The sequence below is a fragment of the Eptesicus fuscus genome, chromosome 5 (assembly GCF_027574615.1).
Source record: "Eptesicus fuscus isolate TK198812 chromosome 5, DD_ASM_mEF_20220401, whole genome shotgun sequence".
NCBI classification, from domain to species: domain Eukaryota; kingdom Metazoa; phylum Chordata; class Mammalia; order Chiroptera; family Vespertilionidae; genus Eptesicus; species Eptesicus fuscus.
Window position 1 is genome coordinate 16,980,413 of NC_072477.1, and position 15,410 is coordinate 16,995,822.

The window sequence follows — 15,410 nt, forward strand, 5'->3', positions numbered from 1 at the left end:
TCTTTTCCTGCCTTGTGACTCAGACTTGAACTAGAATTTACACCAGCGGCTCTCTTGGTGCTCAGGCCTTTGGGCTCAGACTGGAACTATACCCTCAGCTCTCCTTGTGTCCTCACCTTCTGACTGCAGATTTTAGACTTCTCATCCTCCATTATTGTGTGAGCTAATTCCTTATAATAAAACCAAATAATCTCTCTCTCTCAATATGTATGTATATACACATGCACACACACACACACACACACACACACACACACACACACACAAATTCATTCTCTCTTTATTATAAAGTGACCTAGGCTTACTGGTTATTTCTGCCTCCTTTGCAGATGTTATCCTATCTACCCATTTCTCTGATTTTGTACCATGAAACATAAAGACAAGGGCTGACAAAGGAGGCACAAGCTAATACATATTGTCTCTGCTGCAAATAATTTTAAAAATAACATCAAGATGCTTCCTGACAACAGTTAACACTTTTTACAAAGCTACAAACACTCAGCTTTCTACATTATGAGACTCTCCAAGAGTAGTGTTTTCTAACAGCCATTTTCTGAAGTCATTTCAGCTAGAGGACACAATGCGTCACCTTAAAATGGCCCAAAACTTCTCCCTCTCCCCTCCCCCCCCAAATGATTTATTGTTACTTCAACCTTAGGGACAAGCTTTCTTAGTATTACTACTGTGTCTGGTATCCAAGTAAGCAATATGGAGTAATGTAGAAAGAATTGCCCTTAAAATGTGTTTATTTTTCTGAATTGATGCTTAATGTTTTTCCTAAGCAACACATTTGCTATTGTTACCATGACTCAAATTATTATTCAATTAAAAATAAGGTGTTTTTTTTATAAACAGATTTACCAAAATGTAATGAATGTGCTCAGTCAGAGCCTATACCTACTTAGCTTCAATATGTGAGTTTCTCTATAGGACTATAGGGACACAACTAGATGCTGATCTGATGCCCAGAGCAGAGTGGCAAGGCGGAGGGATATACATGCTGTGTATGTCACTGACAGGTCAGCTTTCCTTTCCCCTGTCCCGTTGCAAGAGTGTGGACAGGCTTGTAAGGTCTAGAGCACACCTGGATACTCACATCTACAGAAGGAGACCAGAGTTTTCCTGTTTGTTTCACTCATCAAGTCAATGAGTCAGAGCTTCCTGGTTACCTATATACTTTGGCTGTCACTGACTGATCTAAAGTTTCATAGTGCTGTAATCTATATATATAAAGGGCTAATATGCAAAGTGTCCTCTCAGGAGTTCGACTTGGAGACTGGGAGTTCAATCACTTGCTGTGATGTGTGCTGACCACCAGGGGGTGGCGCTGAATGAAGGGAGGCCCTGGCTGGCAGCAGACAGCCACCAGGGACCTTACCAGTGCATGAATTTTGTGCATTGGGCCTCTAGCTTTATATGAAAAGGAAACATGGTGTGTAACCCTGAAAAACCTTCATGTCACAAAGGAAAAATGCCTTGACCAAAAAGGCACATTTGTTCCATGCATGTTGTCTACTGAAATCACTTCCTATTTCTAAGCGTTTTCATTAAAACAAAACAGAGAATAAATCACTTACACATCTCCTCCCAACAATCCTCTCAATTAAAAAAAGAAATAGAGCCCTGGTTGGTGTTGCTCAATGGTTGGAGCGTCGGCCTGCATGCTGAAGAGTCTCAATCTAGGGCACGTAAGTTCCCTTGGATTGCAAGTTCAACCAATAGATTGTCTCTCTCACATCCATGTTTCTCTCTGTCTCTCTCTCACCCCCCTCCCTCCTAATATCTCTAAAAATCAATGGGAAAAATATCCTTGGGTGAGGATTAACAACAACAACAACAACAAAAGACAATAAAAATGCAATCACATGATTTTCCATTTTAAGTGAATTAATCTAAGTGGATGGGAAATCCAAATGCATCAGAACCCAGGAGGCCATATTCAGATAGCTCCATTAAAAATTATTAGGAACACTTTTTTAGTAAAGTCGTTTTTTGTTGTTGTTGTTGTTTTTTTTTTTTTTTTTTTTTTTTTGAGTAATGCCGTTGGGTATAGAAAAGCTGCTTTCACAAAATGAAAAATCATTGGTAAAAGTAACTGACATTTATCTTCCAGCATGATTTTGAATAGTGTTTCTATATGTCTTAATTTATTGAGAAAAGCATCAATACCAAAATATTTCATTCCATATCATAAAGTAGAATGTACTTTTAATAAAATTCAGAGTAAAAATTTCAGATGTTTAAAGAAAATGTACTTTGACATGATAATTTGGAGCTCTATCCTTGAGGTGAAAAAGGAATTTTACTAAAAGCATTATAACTTTTTTTCTGGAAATTAAGCGAAGGATTAGTTTTTTGTGGTCTTTTAGCCAATGGACAAGGGGAAAAAGAAAAGAACTGGTCTATTCTTTTTAGAACCAGAGAGCAGGCAATTGAAAGTTCCCTGTGAAAGTAAATTTTTTCCCCTCAAGGGCTCTTGAGGGTTCACACTGAAATGTCAATGACCTTGTTTGTTCAGAGCTTGTAACAGCCATTTTCAACTGCCCTCTGTGCTTCGATAAGTATGTTCCAGTCATTGTAGGTTCTGTGTCTAAAACCGATCAACATCATTCCTTAAGCATCAAGGGGATGCTTTTTATGACAAAACAGGCTTTATGCAGGACTCTCACTGAACCCATGTGATTCCGAGAACATCCATCCCATGTTGTAGTCCAAAGTACAGCATTAAGAAATTACACAATATAAAATTATTTGGAGGCAGTTCTGGTGAATTATTTTTATAGTCTCAAGGCTTGGAAATTCCAGACAATCTCAACAAACTATGCAACAGACAACTGGCAAAGATGGTATATATTTTTAAGAAAAGCCAACTTATTATTTCACACTCTTTTCTTAGGAAAGATCCCAAATGTTCTGACTAACTCTAGACCACCAGGTAGCCCAACTTAGAACAGTTTACCAGAAGGGCCATACTTATTTCTGCTACTTAGTACAGAAAATTTTTATTTTAGTGAAGTACGCATAAAGAGACTTTGGTTGATTTGGGATTATCCTCATCAACACATATTAAAAACTAAAATTAAGTTATATATATTTTATGGAGTTCTTCTCCATCATAATCATAAGTGAGAGCTACTGTTTATGGAATTCTTCTATGTCTTAGGCTCTGCAATAATACTGTTTCATGTATTTTATCATTTAATATTTACACTGATGTGTGAGGTGTTCCACAATAATCTTTTCTTATCACTGAGGAAATTGAAAATTAGAGGTTAAGTAATTTATCCAAGAATCTTGACCAAGAAGTCCAAGACACACACACACACACACACACACACACACACACACACACACACACACTCATATCTTAACCACTTCATCATATTGCTTCTCTGCATATCCTTTATGTTTAACTAGGGGCCCAGTGCACGAATTCATGCACCTTGAAAGGAACTGTGGGCCTCGAGGCTGCAGTGAGCATAGGGATGGGTCCTGGCCCATCCTCTGCACCCCCCCCCCAGGCCCTCCCATCATGCCCCCAGTCTCCTGTCTGTTGGAAGCCCTGCTCCTGAAGCTGCTCCCACGCACTGACGGTGCCAGCCCTGCTCACACACACTGAAGGCACGGAGTGATTGGGGCTGGCACCAGCAGCAGCTGCTGCCCTAATCACCCCTCAGGAGCAGGGGCAGGTAGAAAAGCCCTTGGGGGTGAACAGGGCTGGCAGCCACCACTTGTACCTGCTGATGTCACCGAGTTATTGGGACTGGCACTGGGCACTGGCCGCGGGTGCAAGCAGGGCCAGCACTGACAGTGGGTGTGAGCAGTGGCTCTGGCACTTGTAGCAGGTGTGAGCAGGGCTGTCGCCGGCAGCAGGTGTGAGAGGCAGTTGCTGGCCCTGATTGCCTCTCAGGAGCAGGGAGAGATGGAGAAGCCCTGAGGGGCGATTGAGGTCGGCAGCCACAGCTCGCACCCGCTGATGGTGCCGAGCGATCGGGGCCGGCACTGGGTGCCAGCAGCAGTGTGAGCAGGGCCAGCACTGGCAGCAGGTGCAAGCACCAGGCAGGGACGTGGCATGCAGGAGCAAAGAATTTTCAGTAACCACCAGAGGCTCGTCCCAATGACAGCAACCAGTGCCCTGCCTTGGTCTGGTGCCCCTGCTCACCTGTTCCACCATCCCGCTGTGGCGATGCCCGCCATGTTTTGCACATGTCCCCTGGTGGTCAGTGCACGTCATAGCAACCGGTTGTTCTGTTGTTCTGCCGTTTATTAAAATTAGCCTTTTATTATATAGGATACTGTCCCGGTCCTTTTATGACTATTCTATGTCAGAAGGCTATACATAGGCTGCAGAGGATATGGATATAGAACTGTAAAAACCAGAAACACAATTCTCTTTTTCCTTCCTTTTCCCAGACCTCCCTTCTTCCTCTCTATTTTTCTTCTAAGCCACATGGTCTGCCCTCCTATGGTTTGAAATATAATTGAGAAGTCAGCATATATAATCCTCAAAAGTAAAACATAGAAAAGTTTGATAACACTGAGTAAAGTAAGATTCCAAATAAAGGAATCCCTTCTCAAAAATAGGAAAATAAAGTTTTAAATAGAAAAAGTGAATGGAGTAACTGGGGAAATCACAATGTGCCTTTGTTACAGTTTTTAATTCCTTTAAGTTTATTGAATGATTCAGATTTTCTATTTCTTTTTATGTCAGTTTGGGTAAGTTGTATTTTTTCCAATTTATCTAAATTTTCAAAATTAGAAACATAAAGTTGTTAATAATAAATATCATTAAATGATTTTATAATAATTAAAAAAATACCTGTAGGCTCTGTAGTGAGATATCCCTTTTCATTTCTGGTTCATTTTCTTGATGTACAGGACATTGTATATGAAAAAAAAAAGTTACAAGTATTTGAGGCCTAGAATTATCTTCCTCCAAGGAGGACTTACATTTGCCTTTGGTAGGTGGTTAGGGCACCAGCAATCTTAGATCACCTTCATCTAATTATAGGGATTGAGCCCAGCTGGCATGGCTCAGTGGTTGAGCATCAACCTATGAACCAGAAGGTCACAGTTAGATTCCCCATCAGGGCACATGCCCGGGTTTCAGGCTCCATCCCCAGTAGGGGGCATGCAGGAGGCAGCCGATCAATGATTCTCTCTCATCATTGATGTTCTATCTCTCTCCTTTCCTCTCTGAAATCAATAAAAATATTTTTTAATTATAGGGACTGTGATGATTTAAACTTTACTGCAGCCCCAAGTTTTTTTCCAGTTACTCCTTACTCTTAGGTGGAGCCCTTTGGGATCCCATCTTGATGTGTTGACATTTACCAGAGATCACGTCTGAACAGAACTTAGAATTTTTGCTAAATTTTATACATTTTTTAATTTACTTTTAACCATCTAGCCCTATGGGGCTGCCAAAACCTCTGCCCAAATTCTACCTTAATCATCTCTTCCAGAACCATCAACCACTCCTAGGATTCACCTCTCTGGTTTCCTTTTCTTCTTCTTTGTTTCATAATTCTTTACTATCTTGGTGGCTATAAGATTTAAATTATTTTTATCTTGCTTTGTTAATTTGTCTCAGCAGAGGTAGTTTATGTTATGTGCATGTTTTGTGTATTTAAAAAAATATTCCTGCAAGCAAAGGTCCTTCACACTTTGTTTTTAATATTTTAACCATTGATCTGTGATTTCTTGGGGTCATTTTGCATGTGTTCATATTTCCCCCCATAATATGGAAGTTCATTAGGGCTATGACAAGTGCTGAGATGGCTGGGATCACCCAATTGGTCCACCAACCGGTATTAGAATCAACAGCAATAATAGGAGCTTCCGAAGGCTTGGTTATCGTTAGTCTGTCTTCTAGACGAAGCTCCCTAATGCTATATGTTTTGGACAGTTCTCTGGCATCTGTAGAGTGCCAGGTGTCCTCAAAGTTTTTAGTAGCATCACCTCCAGCTTGTTCCCTCAGGACTTCTTCCCCACTGGGGTGCTTCTCCAAAAATATGGTCAAATCATGCACCTTGTGGTGCAGGATTGGTTAGGTGATCCTGTTGTGGCCGTGCTTCTGGAGCTCTTTCAGGGTGTATGCCTGACGGTCTTGGGAACGAGGCAAGCCTCAGGCCCTGCAGACACCAGTGAGCCGGGCAGAGCTAATAGCTGCAATTTTAAAGCCCACTTTCAGAGGAATGAACGCAATGTACCAGCTACTGAGTAGCATCACTTCCTGAGAAGTGAGGTTGTAAACTTAGAATAGAATAAAAGATCTACATGGAAAGTGCAGCCATACATTTACTGATATTGTTATCTAGAAAATATCTTCTTGATCATGAGTCAGACTGTACATTTCACATAATTAAAAGTGTGCTAAGTGGTTTCTGTAAGCTACAAAAAATATAGTAAACATAAAAAATTGATTCAAAACATTTTAAAATTGCACATTTCTTCCCAGAGTGGTAGAGCAATTATTGTCATTCAACAATGTTTTTGGAGGTTGCTTTTTAAAAATGTATCTTTATTTTTGAAAGTATTGCAGATGTCCCTGTTTTTCCCCATTGACCTCCCCGTCCCCAAGCCTTCACCACACTGTTGCCTGTGCCCATGGGTTATGCATATATGCATACAAGTTCTTTGGTGAATCTCTCCACACCCACCTACCCACCTCTGCCTTCCCTCTGAGATTTGACAGTCAGTTCCATGCTTCTGTCTCTGGATCTATTTTGTTCATCAGTTTATTTTGTTCATTACATTCTACTTTTTGGCCTACACTTATGTTTGTTAAAAACTGACATACTGTAAGCAACAAAAGCTGTAGAAAAAAATATCCCAAATCACTTATCACTCTGAAGCAGTAATCTTGAGAGACATTATCACCTAGGACCTCCTCTTCCTCTGCCCTGGCCATGTCCTCCTCCTCTTCCCCTACCTGGGCCTCTATCTGTAACAGTTTTGCTTTTCTTATATTTCACCTTCGGTTTAACATCACAAATAATGTATCCAGAGCTAAGCTTCCAGGCAGAATAAAATATCGAATGTTATTTCCTTGGATACTGTGTTTCCAGCTGTACGGGTTCTCAGTTCTTCAGGGTCATTGTCAGCTTTAAGATGAGGATTCATGCTGCATCTATACCTTTGATTGTTCCATGGATCTGGGTTCTATTCTTTAACTCGATGGTTATAGTTTCATGACTTAATTTCATCAAAAATCTCACAAGCTTTGCCCTAGCCCATTTGGCTCAGTGGATAGAGCGTTGGCCTGCAGACTGAAGGGTCCCAGATTCAATTCTGGTCAAGGGCACATACCCAGGTTGCGGGCTCAATCCCCAGTAGGGAGCGTGCAGGAGGCAGCCAATCAATGAAATCAATAAAAAAATATTTTTAAAAAATCTCACAAGCTTCGCCATCATGCTTTCAATCTGAGAGTAAGCAAAACCCGACAACCGAAGGCTGAGGAACTGGAGTAGGAATGGCCAAAAACCTGGAGGTTTTGATGATCTAAAAATCAGGCTACCTGATCGCTCATTTCCTTAGAGGCAGGAAAATATGATTTATTTCACTTTTCTCTCTTCCTCCCCTCCCTTTCTGTCCTGTCCCTTACTCCTTTTCTTTCTCCTTTCCCCTACATTACTAGACTTAGGGAAAACAAAGATGCAAAAAACCACAAAAACCAACCAACCAACCAACCAACCAACCAAAAACAAACAAACAAAAACAAACCCAAACCAGAATCCTTTTGCTCTTATCTTAGTAAAGAAGACAAGCAGACACAGGTGGGAAAACCCAGAAGCTGATGGGATGAGTTCTTCAGTGCTATAAAGGTTAGTGATGCTGACAGCAGTTTTCGAATCGCAGGAGACAGGTAAACGGCCTTGAAGGTTGATCAGAGATGAATCAGCAAAGAGACACATTCTGTGTGACTTTGTGCTATGTTTCTTAACATTTTAAAAATAGGTGTTTATTGATTTTTTTTTTTTTTAGAGAGAGAGGAAGAGAGAGGGATAGAGAGATAAAAACAGCAATGAGAGAGAAACATCATTGATTGGCTGTCTCCAGCATGCCCCCCACTGGGGACTGAGCTGGCAACCTGGCATGTGCCCTGACTGGGAATCGAACCTGAACCTGAGACCCCTTAGTTCATGGGTTGACACTCAACCACTGAGCCATAGGGGCAAGACTTTTCTTAACATTTTTGAGCATCACTTTAAGATCAAAGATGTTGGGTCGATGCAAATTACGATCATCATGGTAAAGCAGTGTAAATTCTTGATTACCCTGCTCATTACATAAACTCACTAAGCGGTTACTTATACTTGTTTAAAATGTTCTGCTGTAGCCCATGTATTTTGGTGATATCAGCTTCAGATTGTTTTGGAATCTTCTTCGGGAAGGTCTACCTTTCTTGTTCTTTTATATCACTGGACCTAAATTTCATGAGTGTACTTGTCTGATTTGGTCTTTGCAAATAAAAGCAGGTTGATCACTTGCACTTACCTGGTATGGAAATCTGGTTTGGCCTTGTGATCTCTAGGTAGGCCTAGGACTATCTTTAACTGTCACCTCTATCTTCATGAAATGGTAATAGGTTTCTGAAAATTGCTCCCAAAGGAATCCTAATTTGATTGGTGGAATACCTGGAGTTGTAGTTGACTTCTCTATGTTAAATAAGAAGGGGTTGTGCAAAATAGTGTAACATGAAGAAATTTGAATGCAAATATAATAATTTACTTTGGGGAGTGGTCACGCTTCATCTATTTTTTTTCTTTAGGAACTGATCATTTTTGTAGTTTCTAGTCCACTGCTTCTGACTTAACATCATAATCCCAGTTCACAAACACATATGGGTGTACCCACCACCACCACCACCAGCACCACCCATATACATCCCTTCCCTCCCCTGCTTTGTCTTACTAAAGTGAAGTATGGTAGCTATGGTTGTTGTCTGCCAATCATGTCTTTCTTTAATCCTTGCTTCCTAGGAATAGAAACCCTCTTTCTCATAAATTTATTCCATGTGGTTCAAGTGGAGTTGAACCCCTTTACACCCCTGACAACCCACCACTCTCTGTACAGTCTTCTCAGAATTGTTAGCAATGGGGACAGGAAGCTTAAAGCTACTTGTGCCCATCTTGGAAAGGCTGTCTGACAATAAAGCCTATGCCCAGGTAAGAGAGGGTGGGCTAAAATGAGAGTGATAATGCCTGAGTGATATAGTCTTTTTCAGCTTAATTTTTTTTTTTTTACTATTTTCGTAAGTACTCAACTATTCATAAAATCATCCTGTGCATATAAACTTTCTTTTTTAAAAAGTATTTTTTTTATTGATTTCAGAGAGAAAGAGAGAGAGAGAAATAAAAATATCAACGATGAGAGACACTCATTGACTGGCTGCCTCCTGCACACCCCCTACTGGGAATTGAACCGTGACCTTCTGGTTCATAGATCAGCGCTCAACCTCGGAGCCACGATGAGTGAGCTCTTTTGTAGCTTTAAAATGAGGGGTTGGTCCACAGTCATGTCAGTGGCTACCATACACTGAAATTTTACTTTATGCTAAACTAGGGGCCCAGTGCACGAATTTGTGCACCTTGAAAGAAAACTGTGGGCTGTGAGGCTACCATAGGCACAGGGGCAGGTCTCAGCCCATCCTCTGTGCCCCCACATGGCCCCTCCCGCCGTGGCCTCCTGGTCCCCTGTCTGTCAGCAGCCCCATTCCTGCCACTGCCGCTTCCACCTGCTGACGGCACTGGCCCGCTTGCACCCACTGATGGCATGGAGCAATTGGGGCTGCCGTCAGCAGTGGGTGTGAGTGGCAGCTGCTGCCCCAATCACCCCTCAGGAGCAGGGGAGGTGGAGAAGCCCTCAGGGCGAAAAGGGCTGACAGCTGCCACTTGCAACCGGTGATGGCGATGAGTGATCGGGACCGGTGCAGGGCACTGGCAGTGGGTGCGAGTGGCAGCTCCGGTGCCAGCTGCAGGTGCGAATGGGGCCGGCACTGGCAGTGGGTGCGAATGGAGGTTCCAACGTTGGCAGTGGGTGTGAGCTCCGGGCAGGACTGTGGTGCGTGGGAGCAAAGAATTTTCAGTAACTACCAGAGGCTTGCCCTGATGTCAGCGACTGGCGCCCCATCTTGGTCTGGCACCCCCCCTCACCTGCTCCACCATCCTGCCGTGGCTGACGCTTGCCATGTTCCATGAATGACCCCTGTTGGTCAGCGCATGTCATAGCGACGGGTCGTTCGGTTGTTTTAGTTGTTCCGCCATTTGGACTATTTGCATATTAACCTTTTATTATATAGGATACATTCCATGCATTAATTTCATTTAATATTAATGACAACTCTATGAGGCATATGTTTTTTTATCTTTCTCCCACTCCTATAACCAAGAAAACTGAATACCACTGAGAAAAGCAATGTAGTGTAAGCTAGTAAGAGAAGTTACATTCATCATTTTAAGTTTGTTTCTATCAGTGTCTGGCTTAATGGTGAGATATCAAAAAGAATTGGTTGAGTAAATAGATAAAGCACGATCTCTTTGACTTCAAAGTCCATGCCCATAACCACCATAAATAATTTAAAACATTATTGACTTGAGCAACTATCTAAACTCACTGAATGGTTATCTAGTGGGGGGTTCTAGGCCAACAAGTCTATGTTTCTAACAAATTGGAAATGATTAAAGATAGAAGCAAACATGAACTTCCCTCACCATTTCTAAACACAAAACTGAATCTACTCCTAGTTCTACTACAAGAATAGATGAACTAGGTTTTGGGGTTCGGCCTGAGACGCTGACCACCCTCTGAAAAAAATGCATTAAAAAGTCTAACACCCCCCCCCCCCCCCACACACACACAGATTTACAAGCAAACTTTTGGAATCTAGCCAACTCAGAAACTGAACACACAGAGAGAAACATCGAAGTGAGAGACACACCAACTGGTTGCTTCCAGCACGCTCCTGACTGGGGGCAGGGAGCGAACCTCAAACCCGGGTACATGCCCTTGACCAGGAATCCAAGGGCTATTATTTAAAAAAGCATTCTAGATGCAGTGCAGAACTTTATGGCAAGAAAACTCAGTGCTTATTTAGTTTCTCAAACAGAGGGATTTAGGTTGTTTGTGAGGTCCAATTTCTATGCTTCAAAAAATAACACGTGACTTAGAGAGGTTTTGAGTTTATTATCAAAGCATAGATCATGATCCTAATACTCAGAACCAGACCATTTCTGTATTTATACCACATAAACAGATTCTAAGAACTCTATCCCCAACACTTAAATCACCGGTCTATGGAATTGAAATGAAAATTAGGATCAGGTGAAGGTTTATGTTTAAGGAACATCTGATCCAAAACAAAATGAAACTTAAGGCTTAAATTCTGTTCTTCCTGAGACTCTAGTTTCTCCCTGTCGTTGCAATTGGCCAAAACTCTCTGTGTGAGAAGAACCAGCTCTTTGGAAAGTTTTTAGGAAATAACTTTCTGAGACTGTGTTCTGCTAACATGCCATGACCAATAGCTGCAGGAACTATGACCAGGTCTCCAAGTAATTTATGCCTTCTACTTGGTGTGGGAATGCTACGGTCAAATCCCTTAGCTTCAGTTTGGTTGCCAACCCTGGTCCCTTCCAATGAAATTGTGGCAATTAGAGCATGTTAAAGAGTCCAGTGGCACTAACTGTGTAGTTTGAAACATTCAGGGCTTGTAATGACAAGTCCAGAGGGGTGTTAAGGATGATATCAAGAGGACAAGTAGGAACTGGAGAAGGAATCTATTGAAAGCTATTTTTTGCCCTCAGCACTTTGACTGGCTTTTCATATATGTGTGTGTACACACACACACACACACACACATACACATATATATACACACACACTGTATATATACACCGAGTGGCCAGATTATAATGATCTCTGAATACATAATAATCTGGCCACTCAGTATATATCCTATATAATAAAAGGCTAATATGCAAATTGTTCCCTCCACCAGGAGTTCGACCAGCAGGCAGGCTGGCCAACTGCCCATGTCCCCTCGCCCTGGCCAGGCTGCTGGACCCCACCCATGCATGAATTCATGCACTGGGCCTCTAATATATATACTGAGTGGCCAGATTATTATGTGTTCAAAGATCATAATAATCTGGCCACTCACTGTGTGTGTGGGGGTCCCTCAGCCCGGCCTCACCCTCTCGCAGTCCAGGACGCCTGCGGGGGTGTCCACCTGCTGGCAATCAGACATCCTTCTGGCAGCCTGGGAGCCCTTGGGGGTTTTCCGACTGAGCAGCAGTCGAACATCCTTAGCACTGCTGCGGAGGTGTGAGAAGCTCCTGCCACTGCCGCTGCGCTCGGCTTGTGGCTGAGCGGAGCTCCCCCTGTGGTAACACACTGACCACCAGGGGGCAGCTCCTGCGTTGAGCATCTGCCCCCTGATGGTCAGTGCGCATCATAGCAACCAGTCATTCTGCTGTTAGGATCAATTTGCATATCACCCTTTTATTATATAGGATATACACACACACACACACACACACAGTCTCATTTATCCTTCCTTAAATCTCCTAGACATAACTATCCCTGTCCCATTCTGGACTCTAACACCCATCAGAAAGATAATTGTGCCCGGCTGGTGTGGCTTGGTAAATGAGCATTGACCCATGAACCAGGAGGTTACAGTTCAATTCCAGGTCAGGGCGGGCTCCATCCCCAGTAGGGGGCATGCAGAAGGCAGCGATCGACGGTTCTCTCTCGTCATTGATGATTCTCTCTCTCTCCCCCTTCCTTCCTCTCTGAAATCAATAAAAACATTTAAAAAAAATAAAAGAGTGTTTTCTGTTTGTTTATTTTTAAAGATACTTGTCATCATGTGACTCAGGAGACTTCTAAGGTCGTGGATTGGCTGCTAATACCGAGCCACTCTCTGGTCTAACCCATAGGTTCAGATCATCTCATTTCCTCCTGGGGACACAAACACTCCATAAAGGCAGCTCTCCTAGGGCTCTGAGCAGGACCATCCTGACATTGTTTTCACTCTTCTTCCAGGCTGCAAGCAAATGAAAAACAGCTCCATCTCACAGGCGGGCTGCAGAACCTTGATATAGAACAGATCTCCAAATTGGCTTTTAGACTGAAATAATTGAACCAGTTAGATATTTTTGAAAGATTTACTTACTGCATTTCTCCAATTAAGATGAATTTTATGGGCCCATCTCCCGTGGGTATATTCATTTTAATCATGAATTAAAGAGTATACCCTGGCCAGTGGCTCAGTTGGATGGAGCATCATCCCAAACACCAAAAGGTTGTGGGTTTAATTCCTGATCAGGGCACATACCCAGGTTGCATGTTTAGTCCCCAGTCGGGGTGTGTGTGTGAGGTAACCAATCCATGTTTCCTCTCACATCGATGTTTCTTTCTCTCTCTGTCTCTAAAAATCAATTAAAAACATACTCTAGGGTGAAGATTGAAAAAAAGATTAGTGCACATTTTCCCCCTGCACAAACATCATGACCCATAAAGTTAACTCATGAAATCCTTTCATCACGAACTAGGATTATATTCTATTCCAAATCAAGCCACGTAAACATAGATGATGCCAGATCACCAAACAGTGTTTTCTCAGACTCTAAAAGGGCAGAGTAACTATCACCCCATGGGCCATACATGTGGTCCGGTGGGAAGAGCAAGCTTTGGAGGATGGAATCCAAGCTCACGGCGGTGAGGCCCAGGTCCATCACTTAATCTCCCGGGAACCCAGTGCCCAGTGTCAGGAGGACTGGTTAACAAAGCTCTTGACTCACAACAGAGAATAGTAGACAACAAAGAGAGGCCATACATTTTCACTGGCTTGAAAACTCCTAGAAGACAGGGCCTGCATGTTTAGCTTGTAGCAACAATGTTTATCACTATGGCGCTTATCTAATAAGTCCTATATTAACATGTTCATCAGAAAAACACCTAAATGTATCTACAGTCATGTATACCTGTTAAGATTCTCCTTGCAAAAGCCACATAGGGGGAAAAAAAATCTTAATTCACATCTTTCAAGGGGGCTTTATTCAGTGTCATTGAAACAAAGAAACATCTGTTTTCCTAGAAGTTACTATATATGGCTAAATATTCTAATTAGTATTTCTCTTAGGCCATAAATGTTGTACCATAATTTTTAAAACTTGATAGACTAATATAAAAGATGGTTCTTTGAAAAAAATTAATAAAACAGACAAACATCACAGCAAGATTAATTAAGAAAAAGACAGGAAAAAACACAATACTAGTGTATAATTGTATTAGAAATGAAAAAGAGGCTACAAATACTGCGCATATTTCTAAAAATAACTTGAGACACCAAATATAGATCTAAAATTTTTCTAAAATATGTATCTTTTGTTTTTAAGAAGTGAAGCAAGATAGTGCCATGGTGAAGCTGGTATAGCTCATACTGCGAGGGCAGGTTGTTTACCTCTTTAAGCCTTTGTTCATTTGTAAAATGAAGGTGGTAGTGTCCTCACTACTTATTTACAGGTTTATTATGACATCGGTGGAATTAATACTGTACATGCAAAAGCAATTTAATCTCATTGCACCCAAGTACCATAGTCATTTTAGGCAGAGGACAAATTGTTTAGAACTCTTATCTGCTGTTCATTTAGTCCTCTTCCTGTCATTCCTAACTGACCCCAAACTCAGAAACCTTAGGTGATTTGGCAAAGCACGTAACCAATGAGTGGCAGAGCCTATAGCTTGAAAACATCCTTACAGACAAAAATGTGCTGCTTGGGGGGAAATTAAGTCATGCTTGTTGGTAGTGGAGAAGGACACAGGATGATGGTGATGGTAAACCTAAGTGCTTATTACGTGCCAGAAAGTACTTCACATAGATAAACTCACTTTAATCTTCGTAACAACACTGTGGTAGGTACTGTTATTATTCCCATTTCTCAAAAGGGAAAACTGAGGCACAAAGAGGTTAAACAAAGTGAGCGAGGTCACACACAACTGATATCAGAGACAGGGTTGGAATCCAACCTGGGGCTACTGGGCGTATGCCCCTAACTTCTACACTTCACTAGAAAGACAAGATGTAGGGAAACAGGGCATAAAGGGCCATATAACTCCTTATCCAGAAATTTTTGGGGCCAGATGTATTTTGGAACTCAGAAATTTTTAGACTTTAGAAAGAGAATATAATATTTTATTTTACCCACGCATGATCTGCGGTCATGCCTTAAACACAATCTTACCGGTAATCAATAGTTTTGTAGTAAATGTATGAGCGAATAAAGACTATCGATAACCTCACATCAATTTGAGCTAAGTTCTACTGCCATGAGTTACCGGAAAATGGTCAGTATTCAGAGCTGTTTGAATGTTAGACTTGCAGGTAAGGAGCTTTGCTCCTGCAA

The 15,410-nt window shown here is 41.8% G+C and overlaps 1 protein-coding gene and 1 pseudogene across 2 annotated transcripts in view; both read right to left on the bottom strand.

Annotated features, from left to right (window-relative positions):
* Positions 1–15,410, bottom strand: part of LOC103292215 (thyrotropin receptor) — a 79,813-nt gene that overhangs the window by 41,865 nt on the left and 22,538 nt on the right. The window lies entirely within an intron of this gene.
* LOC114234056 (small nuclear ribonucleoprotein Sm D1-like) lies at positions 6,879–7,220 on the bottom strand (annotated as a pseudogene).